We start from the raw sequence: 9,633 nt of genomic DNA on the forward strand, positions 1-9,633 counted from the left end.
ACCAAGCAAACAGAAACTAAAACAATTCTATTTTGTCATATTTCATTAAAGTCTATGAGATATTTGATGAGGAGCATTTGCATCTATTCTAATTTCCTTTGATGAAACCAACCCTTTGAAAGTTTGAAGATTAAATCTTCACCAGAAACTCGGGTACACACATGTGTAGTGAAAAAATGCAGAATACTACTGCATTGCATGTGTGGTCGACCATCTGTGAGAGCTTGCAAATTTGTCTCTAGACATTACTTAGAACCAGAGCACAACAATAGATAGACCTTGTTAACTCCCCTTGCCTTAAAGTATTGAATTTGTTTTATCTCAGGGGCCCTCACTCTTCCTCTGCACACAACTCTCGGAGAGAGCAACCACCTACCCTCATGCTGAAGAAGCTCTTGTAGTAAGTGATGTACAAATTTCATAATGGAGAGAGTTTAATGAAGGCCCGCAGGCAGACTCTGAGGCTAACGTTACTAAATTAAACAGACAGGATAAAAGTGTCCGTAGAGACAAAACCAAGTATACACCCAAATAAAAATGACACTGTAAGAGGATAACAGTGAGATGATCAGTTCTGAATGTGATAGATCTAATCTAGAAAAAATATGGACCAACACTGCTTGTTTGATATTAATACATTTGTCTATATGAAAATCCTTTGATTAGTAATAAGCACAAATAAAGCCTAATTTCTGAGCTCTATACTTGGTGTAGAAATGGATAACAGATTGTTGAAAGTGCTGCTTCAAATATGAATGAATGAATGATAGTTTACGGGAAGTCAAAAATGATTTTGACCCAGGAGCACCACCCTAAATAAGAGGAAAACCCCCCAAAAAATGGTTTCATAGATTCACCAACTTATTTCCTTCTGTTTAGTGCAAGGTCAGGCATGTCCAGTTCAAAATCACTGTATCATGAGCAAATTAGCAGACTGGGGATGACTTATTGACAGTAATTAATCAAATTCAATTCTGTTTTCTTCTTCTGTTTTTCATGTCTCACAAACACAGTCAGTGCGGTTACATGAGTGCCATCGGATCAGATTAATGGCTAAATTACAATAAGATTGAGTTATTTAGTTCATGTAGACACCTTAATCTGACAAGAAATCAATTTGGATCGGGTTACTTACGATCGAATCAAGACCCTGAGATAACTCGATCCAAATGCCCACTGAATGTGCATGTAGACGGAAGTGGATCGGATCGAGCGTTCTGCGCATGCTCAAGATTTTTTCCCGCGATCGTCACCCAGAAGCCGAAGGAGACGATATTTCTGTTGTTGTCGCCACCATTGGAAAGAAATAAACAACGCGATGGAGAATGCGCCATTAAGCATTGCGTTTGTGCCATAACCATGCTCACCACAAATGTAGAGGGACGTATCTTCATCTTGCATCTTCATTCACCATCTTTCTCGAATGCCTGAGATTGTTGTTGTTGGCAGTGAAGACGTGAACTGGAAGTGACTCTATTACCGATAGTTGAAATGGGTACAGCGCTACCTATCATACTGGGGTATGGCATGTTTTGTGCCAGTGATTCGATTAATTTGCCGCCATATATCCAAGGATAATTACCCTTGCTCAGATAAGGAGCATAACCCAACTATAGCTATAATCAAGTTAATCTCATCATGTAAACCCACTGAGTGAGACGGAATAGGAAGACAAAATGTTTACTAATTTAAACCATAATGTACACCAATGACCAACAGTAGTAAAACCACTAACAGATGAAGCCAGAAACATTCATCTCATTACAATCCAAAGTTCCATTGGGAAACCATGTGTAGTGTGGAATAAGTGATGCTTAAATTAAGTTCTCAAACTTATGGTGCACAATGTTTTGAGAATGAGAGGGGAAAAAACTCTAAAACTCATTAAATGTGGTTGCTGATGAGATGCAGTCTCATGTGAGGAGCTCAAATGTCAAGAAAAGACTCCCGTTAAAAGAGAAGCCTTTTTTGTATTTTACAGCCCTGACATGCTAACCTTCTACAGCTCACCACCCGCAGCCTGAAGGCCAAATGGTGTGACTCAGAGTTAGCTCTTTCATCAGTCACCATGTCCCAAAGCTACATTGTAAGGGGGCCCACACTGTCATTGGAAATATTATGTGAGAAGAAGAGAGCGAGAGGGCAGGAAAACCACCAGAATGCATTTATTTGATAGGACAAGAAAAATAAAAGATAATAAAGGAAAATGTAACCCTTGTTTATGTTGAAAAAAAATTACATTGATTATGTTGTGGGTCATTTTGACCCGTACTGTGTAAATCCACTCAAAAAAGGTTAAACCAAGAACAACTTTATTTTGGATTATATAAACATTTAGAAAAGAGACATACAATACATTTTAAATTCCAACACTATATTTAAGAATATAGTTAAATTTAAGATATAGTTAAAGTTTTTCCCTCTTCACAAACACTTTTTTTTCATTTAACTTTTAATGTTCTCCACATGATGGACATAATGTAACTGTGTGCTTTCTGCAGATGTAATTCTTGCATTTCACACAAGAGGTACTTGTTTTACTGTCCTCCTGGCATTGTTTCCGTTTCTTTACACCTGTATCCATTGCAGATTGGTTGGATGACCTGAGCTTGACCTTTTTAATGGTGGCTGCAGCTGCTGGGGATCGAGCCGGCCTGGCTTGCCTCTGGATCTTCGGAGTGACGAGTGCTTTGCAGAGTTCTTCCAGGAAAAGCCAATGTCGGTACAAATTTCCAGCATTCAATTGCTGGTTGATTTCAGTCCACAGGACATAGACATTGTAAGCGGACACATCTACAATGTTGTAGAAAATCACCAAGGGCCAATGGGCAGTCTTGTGCTGGCAACTGTATGTTGCTGTGACTTTGTCCAGATTGTCAACTCCTCCTTTGGTGGAGTTGTAGTCCAGGGTAATTTCTGGCTTCATGTCTTCTCTTGTGCTCAGAGATGCATCTGTGCATTGTGCTTATTGCAAGAACATTCTTGTTTCTCTTTGGGCAGTATGAAACAACTGTTGCTTTCTCAGTGAAAACAAAAATGGATGAATGCAGAGGTCTGCCCTGCGTCCTCAGAATTTCTCTGGGAAGTTCTGGCTTATTTCTTCTGACTGTTCCCAACATAGTCAGCTTTCTCCTCTGAAGTCCATCTCCAAGGCGGTAAGATGTAAAGAAGTTGTCACATGTTATGACCTTGCAGCCCTTCACTCATCTCCAGCACCACACGCATCCCCTGATTCTTCTCAGATGCTCCTCCAGGTAGCTTTCCAGTGTATAAATACATATTCCATGCATAGCTAGATTTTGCATCACAGACTGCCTATATTTTGATGCCATACTTGGCAGGCTTGTTGGGCATGTTCTGTCGGAAATGACAGCGCCCCCTGAATGGAACAAGGCACTCATCTACAGTAACATGGGGACCAGGATTGTACAACAAAGGTAGAATTTTGACCCATTTATCCCTTACATCTCTGATTGCAGCTAGTTTGTCTCTTTCACGTCGTGTGTCACGGTTGTAAAATCTTATCACACCAGATATCATGTGAAATGTCTTCAGAGACATTGTTGCTCGAAAGATTGGCCTTCCATTCTCTTCATTCCATAGACTTGCAGTTGCTTCTCCTTTTGATCTGTACACTCCAGCTAATACCAGAATTCCAATGTAAGCATGCAAGTCAGTCTGATCCAGTGGTCTGATGGAATATCATCAACTCGTGTGACAGCAAATATTGTAGGACCAGGAGTCATTTTGATGATGACAGTCTGCCTCGGCTTTGGTGTGGGGATGTTGACCATTTTATATTACCATCTTCAGATTCCCATGTCCCCTCTGTGGAGGATGATTGCTGCATTCCATGGTTTTCATCTGATGGAGAGACAATGGCAGACTCGTCCTCTGAATCCTCTGAATCCTCCTCATCGTAGGAAAATTGACAATCTGGATCATCAATAACATTGTCCTCTGTCTCTGAAATCTCTTCCTCTGCACTACTTTCTGAGTTCAAAATCTGTGATAAAATTTCTTCAGCCGTAAACCTTCTGGAGCTCATTTTTGGTGTATTTGTCAAAGAGATGACATGAGAACAGTGACAAGGACAAGGGAGAGAAAGTTCCTCCTCTATACACACCTGGGTTTCTGAGGTAATGAAAATACAAATAATTGGGCAATGAAAATAAAGTACATCAAAGACACATGTTTATTATGGATCTGAACAGCTACTTACCCACATTAAAATGTCACAGGACACAAATGCAGGGTCTTTTCAAGGCAAAAAGTGTTTATTGATAATAAACAAGGTGGAGGATCTCCAGACAGAGCAAAACAATGGCTGTGAAACTCCTAAAGTGCTCTCCTCAATAATTATGCTTGAGGAGAGTGCATCTATGAAAATTATCAAACAAAACTCTCTCCACTCTTGGAGAAAAATAGAAAGGCTATGAAAGATTGCAAATGAACTCTTACGCTCTCCTATTGAGGCTAACTTAAACAAAAGAAGCTCACTCTTAAACAGTGGCACTATGAAACTTTAACCATAAACTATAAGCACTCCTTTAACAGAGGGGTCTATAAAAACGGGTTACAAATCAAAATCACTCCAAAAACAGAGGAACAAAAAAGACTATGAAACTTATCGTGATTAAGCTAAAACTAAGGAATAAATTACAAACGAAGGACATGCTCTACAGGAGGATTGCTACACTGCAGGCTCAAGGAATCAATGGCTGTGGATCAAGGACCCTAGAGTGAGGCTCGTGACAGAGTACAACACACTGGCACAAGACAAGAGAGACGCAGACTATTTGAGCACATGAAGAGTGCAGCGAACTCAAGTGTGGAATTTAATACAAACTTAAGACTTTAAATGACTGCAACATTCTTTTGTGGGTATGGTCAGTGTGGAAATACCAGATGGGGGATTTCTACATCAAAGAAGAGAAATTTACAACAACCTTTGTCCACGAAAGCATTTTGGGGGTTTTATCAGCCCCTCTTTCCACAGACCTGTGCCATAAATTTTGGTAAATACATTAATAGTTTAGTGCTAACTAAGCTGAACAAACAACGGACCCTCTTAGGAGAGTATTGGAGAAAACCAGAACAGGACCCTTCTGAGCCTATATGGGTCAAAGTCAAAGTAAACAGTTTGCCTCTGACTCTGACTCAAGCCAGAGACAGTCGCTGCATGGACCTCTCAAAAGTATCTCACCCAGAATAACTTTTTTGCTGAATCTTAAATGTGCTTTACATCTTCGTACAAGTTCTTTCATGTTCTCTGCATTTTAATACCTTTTTCATGATCGTACGTGGAAGGATGCGAAAGAAGTAATTATTTTGGAAAATGACTAATCAGCTTATGGAGCCACATTGCCCCCGAGTGGTTCATAGTACTGAATAGTTAAACCCAAGATTATGTCAACAACTTGCATATGACATGTGACATTTATATGAAATAATGCAACTGTTAACCAATGCTTCAGCTGTTTCTTATTGGATTCCATGTTTAACACAGGAAAATAACATTGTTTGGTTCGTTATTCATATGTCATAACTTTACAGATATCCATCTGGATGTTGAGACTCATAATTTTTATGTTATGTTATGTTGTTTTTGATGTCTTTATATCCTAAGTTATGTTCTATCTTTACCCTTTATATCTTAACAAGTTATGGTGTTTTAGAATCCTCTGAACAAATGTTTACGAGACGGAGGAATGCAGGAGTCGAGTTGCTTTGAGGCACCCTCATTGCAATTAACCTTACAAAATACGCCCAGGCAGACGTCATAACAGTTTCAGGCAAATCATTGGCTGAAAGTGTAGCGTAGGCCTACGTCATGCTCCGCCTCCACGAATCAAACTCCGGAAACCGCGAGGAAAAGTCAGAATATTGAAAATTCAGCAGTCCAGATCAGTTGAGAAGATGAAGAGCAGAGAGTTTTAAGATTGATGGAATGAGAGTCTTTGAAAATGGCAGGAGAGGACGATGAGATGGAAGAAGAAGGTCCGAACAAAGACAGAAAAAGAGGAATGTAGTAGAAAGATATGTTTTGCGTTCTTGTTCGTCCGTCATCCTTTTTATAGAACGTTTTAAACTCTGCTGCTGCCGCATCCTCACCTATTTTTGAACACCAAAAGGAGCCAGCGTTAAGCTTGTCAACCTTTTTGTCAATCTTTGGTGAATTTAAGTTCTCCTCATCAGAGTTGGTCAACAACCAAAACCAACTCCACCCTTGGACAATTTTGTCATTATTTGCGGTGAATTCCGACACACCACCCGTTCGTCTTCTGAGCCACCAGAAGCCCTCCGGTGCAGGAGAGCGACCGGTCCAGTCCCCGAAAGTCAACCTCAACGAAGGCCGCGAGACACGGAACCGAGAAAGACCCAGTGGGACCCGCTGGCTTACCTATGGTTCGGATCTGACCTAACAGTAAGATCTGCCCTCTTCTTACATTTCAGACGGTATGCAGTGGGTGTCGTGAGAATTCACTGTTAATATGATAAATTAATCCAAGTTGATAGCCTTTAAATTCAAATAGTAACAAACCTAGACTATTTGAATGATTCCGGTATCCATCCATCCATCCCCTCCCTTTAGTTCTTTTCAATTCACTAAGTGTTTCTTATATAATCATCTATATTCAAAGCATTTCTCCTGTTGTCTTAAGGTTTATGTCATTGGTCATATCATTTTAATAAATGGTTCTCATATAAAATCAACCGGTTTTTGTGTATGTGTTCTTTACGTATGTGTGAGTCCAATAAAACGAGAATTCATGTGTAGTGACTATATGGGACTGGAAATTATTAATTATTAATTAATAATTGATTATTAATTTAACATACCAGAATCGTAAGATTCTGTCTTTTTCCTTCGATTGAAGGTGGTGCCCTAAAACAGGTAAAATAAGGCTTATTCAGATAGTGAGAACTTTCGGATAAATCCGTATATCTTATCACATCATGCTACGTGTGTCCGTTATAAATATATATTGTTGGTGCCTCGTGTGCCATCTATATATAATTTGGCTACAGGAGCCATGTGGAACAGGTGGAAACACTTTGGGAATCAGGGAAGACAATCAGACAACTGACACGGGAGGAAAGGCAAGATACATGAAATGAGAGGGAAGTTAATATTTCAAAATAAAACAGGAAATGACGAGACAATACATGAATCAAAACCGAAAGACATGACACTTTGTATACAAACTCTGCACAGACATTCTACTACACAGCAAAGAGTCAAGATTTTACACACAAGTTCATGACCTTAGATGAGGAAAAGTCACAAGATTTCATGAAGAAAAAGAAAGGATAACCAGTACTTTGGTAAACACAAAAATTGAAATGGGTCAAATTGACCCTTGACATAATACAAGGATTAACAAACACATCAGTGTCACTGTAGGAACTGCTTAAAATACAAAAAAGAAGTAAAAAACGGGTGACAACAGATCAAATGTATTGATGAATTGGACTCCTTTTTGGATCTTGAAGGCGTTTCCCAATCCATAGTGTGAAACTGTCGTGATCCCAAAACTTGCCCTCTCAGGCAGGTAGACAATTCATTGGTGATAATGACTCAGCCAACATGCATATTGGTTGGGGGCTTCAGTGGCACATGACTGTAACAACCCTCTCTGTATATAAGCTGATCCTCCCCACCATCTATTTTAGAGTTGAATTTCAGATGAAAGATGAAGATCCAAGAATCCCAGTTGCCCTTACTGAAGCTCATATGATTAACAAAGAGAATGCATAAGTCAGGGCTGGGGACAGAAAAGAACCATGTCCTCAAAGTCAGTAACTGCCTGTGTGGACTGCCCTGAAATACACACCTCTCTTTTTTGTGCACTTATTCGCCTTGTTTTTGTCCCTACTTCCCTGATCACAGTTAGCCAAAGGTTTAGCTGGAATCTAAAGCTATTACAGCTGTGCAGCCTCCATGAGTAGCCAGACTAAACAGAAGTGACAACACTGTCTCAGGGGAAGGTCGACAACAGAGGACAAAGGGAGTAAGAAAGAGCAACAGAAAAGGGTAACAGAAGAGAAAGAAAGCACATGGAGCATAGACAAATGGACATGGAATTAAAGCAACATGAGATACAAATTGTAGAAATGAAGCTGAAAAGACAGGTGCTTGGGGAAATGATACACTATACAGACATGAGGAGATGAGGGGAGATTATCATTCAGCTGAATTAACTGCTCTTAGGCTTAATCTTGACTTTTCTTTTTGAAGAAGCTTAGTTTCTTTCATTATACTTGGTATTAGATGCTTCTTTATGTTTTCTATCACATAATTCTGGAAATGTCATATTTTATGCTATACTCCATAATGACTTGATTCTCTTGAGGACATCATTGAAAATAGAACCAAAAACTTCCCTCTTTATGTTTTTAATTGACTATGTACCTCTTTTGTAAGAAACTGGTGATGCTTCAATGCTTCATAAAACAACTTAGGTCTTTAGTTACAGCAGCAGTTAGATTTTATACATGGCTAGAATGGCTTTGTGTTATTCTACTTATTTGCTGCAAAGTTGTTTGTTAGTGTGTGAGAAAGAGACGTAGAGAGAGTTATGTTGTGATGCCTGTGCTGTGATTGTTTGCTCTGGAGTGACGGCGAATGAGATTCTCCCGTGGGGAATAATAAAGCTGTCTTATCTTATCCATGGGTTGTGGGAATGGTGGTGAACTAAGTTGAAAAACTTTCATATTGAATGTCTGAGTTCAACTCCTATTTTGATCGTATTTTTTTTTTAATTGTTGTTATTTTTTTCTGACACAGGTGGTGGGTGTAGAAGACTTATGTCTCAAATTAGATTAGCTCACAAGAATAACTGAATTGTAACTTCTCTTTATTACTGTTTGTAATCCCTTCAAAAATGAAAATTCGAAGTTGGTTTGTGACAGAGGCTGTATTATGTACATTAGTCTGTCATTTGCTTTGACACGATAAGCTTATAGTCTTTAACTAGAAGTGGGCAGAGCCATGAGCAGCAGAATAAGGCTCCTACAATGAAGCCTGATTGGAAGTAGTAAGTGTGAAATAGTAGATAAACTGCTTGAAGTTACCTCTCCTCTAAGAAGAATAATACTACAATTTTCCCACTTGTCACTGTAATATCAAAAAAATATCAAATATCAAAACTTTGGTTCCATAAGTTTTATTAGGCCAAAAATAGTTTGCTTCTCTTTAAAGATTAATTAATTAAAACTGGTGTATCCCTGTGCTTATATATGATAAAGTGATTGGAGATAATTAGGGCATTGAGAGATAAAGACACTGGACAACAAATCATCTTGTGGATACACTATTGGTATGTTCATTGATGTCAGAATGAAGCTCAATTAAACACTAGATAGTTCTGAGATTAGACATCCCCAAGTCTTAATTGATTCTTGTTCAACAAAACTCCATCAAAACAAATACAATGATTAGATTAACTCTCCTATGTACATTTCAACAACATTTGATTTTCCACACACCAATAGCATCACATATACATGCAATTTATGAGCCTTGCACAGTAGCAAATGGCTGATTACCATTGTCTGGGGACTGCAACTCAACACTTGGTCACTTTTGTAGTTAGCATTGCTCTGTTGGACATTATGGATAGTGTTCAC

At 38.9% G+C, this 9,633-nt stretch overlaps 1 pseudogene; it reads right to left on the reverse strand.

The window, feature by feature from the left end:
• Positions 1-2,452: 2,452 nt before the first annotated feature.
• LOC140303952 (piggyBac transposable element-derived protein 4-like) lies at positions 2,453-4,048 on the reverse strand (annotated as a pseudogene).
• Positions 4,049-9,633: the final 5,585 nt, after the last annotated feature.

Source organism: Leuresthes tenuis, unplaced genomic scaffold (genome assembly GCF_036924035.1).
Source record: "Leuresthes tenuis unplaced genomic scaffold, fLeuTen1.0.hap1 SCAF_3, whole genome shotgun sequence".
NCBI classification, from domain to species: domain Eukaryota; kingdom Metazoa; phylum Chordata; class Actinopteri; order Atheriniformes; family Atherinopsidae; genus Leuresthes; species Leuresthes tenuis.